This window comes from Oncorhynchus nerka, linkage group LG27 (genome assembly GCF_034236695.1).
Source record: "Oncorhynchus nerka isolate Pitt River linkage group LG27, Oner_Uvic_2.0, whole genome shotgun sequence".
Classification (NCBI taxonomy): Eukaryota; Metazoa; Chordata; class Actinopteri; order Salmoniformes; family Salmonidae; genus Oncorhynchus; species Oncorhynchus nerka.
Window position 1 is genome coordinate 95,808,255 of NC_088422.1, and position 2,385 is coordinate 95,810,639.

Consider the following 2,385-nt stretch of genomic DNA (forward strand, 5'->3'; position numbering starts at 1 on the left):
ATCAGAGGCACCTTCTACTGAAATAGCTGTATTTTATCTGGAGCACTGTTGGATTCTGTCATGTGTAGGAGTGTGATTAGGTAGGCAGAAAGGTGCCAACCAGGGCTTGTTGGTGGGTGGTTGGTTTACACTGTAGCTACGCTCTATTGGTCAAACCTCTGCCATACAGAGGAAGATTCTATACCTGCAGTGACTCAGTGAATGGGTGCGTTTCAGATGCACACATTCTGCGCAGGTCTGCGCAGGTCATCAGACGTTTGCAGTAATTAGAGAAATGTTTGAAGTATCAGGAAGCACATCAATATGATATGATGATCTTCTAAACTTCTCAGGCCTGCATACTGTAGACTCTGTGTTTCTGGAACGCACTCATTACATGAGCCCCTGAGGATCCATCCACGGAATCAGTGAGAGAGAGGAGGAAGTTTAGTGTTTCTCTGACCTAGACTTTCCCAGAGTCTCAAAAATAAACATCAATGGTCGGAGGCGTGGGGCAGTTCTGACGCAAAACGCGCTTGCATTCTATATCCTGGTTCATATACTACGTTCCAATGAAAAGTCTCATTCTATATCCTGGTTCATATACTACGTTCCTGTGAAAAGTATCATTCTATATCCTGGTTCATATACTACGTTCCTGTGAAAAGTATCATTCTATATCCTGGTTCATATACTACGTTCCAATGAAAAGTCTCATTCTATATCCTGGTTCATATACTACGTTCCAATGAAAAGTCTCATTCTATATCCTGGTTCATATACTACGTTCCTGTGAAAAGTCTCATTCTATATCCTGGTTCATATACTACGTTCCTGTGAAAAGTCTCATTCTATATCCTGGTTCATATACTACATTCCTGTGAAAAGTCTCATTCTATATCCTGGTTCATATACTACGTTCCTGTGAAAAGTCTCATTCTATATCCTGGTTCATATACTACATTCCTGTGAAAAGTCTCATTCTATATCCTGGTTCATATACTACGTTCCTGTGAAAAGTCTCATTCTATATCCTGGTTCATATACTACATTCCTGTGAAAAGTCTCATTCTATATCCTGGTTCATATACTACATTCCTGTGAAAAGTCTCATTCTATATCCTGGTTCATATACTACATTCCTGTGAAAAGTCTCATTCTATATCCTGGTTCATATACTACGTTCCTATGAAAAGTCTCATTCTATATCCTGGTTCATATACTACATTCCTGTGAAAAGTCTCATTCTATATCCTGGTTCATATACTACATTCCAATGAAAAGTCTCATTCTATATCCTGGTTCATATACTACGTTCCTATGAAAAGTCTCATTCTATATCCTGGTTCATATACTACGTTCCTGTGAAAAGTCTCATTCTATATCCTGGTTCATATACTACGTTCCTGTGAAAAGTCTCATTCTATATCCTGGTTCATATACTACATTCCTGTGAAAAGTCTCATTCTATATCCTGGTTCATATACTACATTCCTGTGAAAAGTCTCATTCTATATCCTGGTTCATATACTACGTTCCTATGAAAAGTCTCATTCTATATCCTGGTTCATATACTACATTCCTGTGAAAAGTCTCATTCTATATCCTGGTTCATATACTACGTTCCTGTGAAAAGTCTCATTCTATATCCTGGTTCATATACTACATTCCTGTGAAAAGTCTCATTCTATATCCTGGTTCATATACTACGTTCCTGTGAAAAGTCTCATTCTATATCCTGGTTCATATACTACGTTCCTGTGAAAAGTCTCATTCTATATCCTGGTTCATATACTACATTCCTGTGAAAAGTCTCATTCTATATCCTGGTTCATATACTACGTTCCTGTGAAAAGTCTCATTCTATATCCTGGTTCATATACTACATTCCTGTGAAAAGTCTCATTCTATATCCTGGTTCATATACTACATTCCTGTGAAAAGTCTCATTCTATATCCTGGTTCATATACTACGTTCCTGTGAAAAGTCTCATTCTATATCCTGGTTCATATACTACGTTCCTGTGAAAAGTCTCATTCTATATCCTGGTTCATATACTACATTCCTGTGAAAAGTCTCATTCTATATCCTGGTTCATATACTACGTTCCTGTGAAAAGTCTCATTCTATATCCTGGTTCATATACTACATTCCTGTGAAAAGTCTCATTCTATATCCTGGTTCATATACTACATTCCTGTGAAAAGTCTCATTCTATATCCTGGTTCATATACTACATTCCTGTGAAAAGTCTCATTCTATATCCTGGTTCATATACTACGTTCCTATGAAAAGTCTCATTCTATATCCTGGTTCATATACTACATTCCTGTGAAAAGTCTCATTATATATCCTGGTTCATATACTACGTTCCTGTGAAAAGTCTCATTCTATATCCTGGTTCA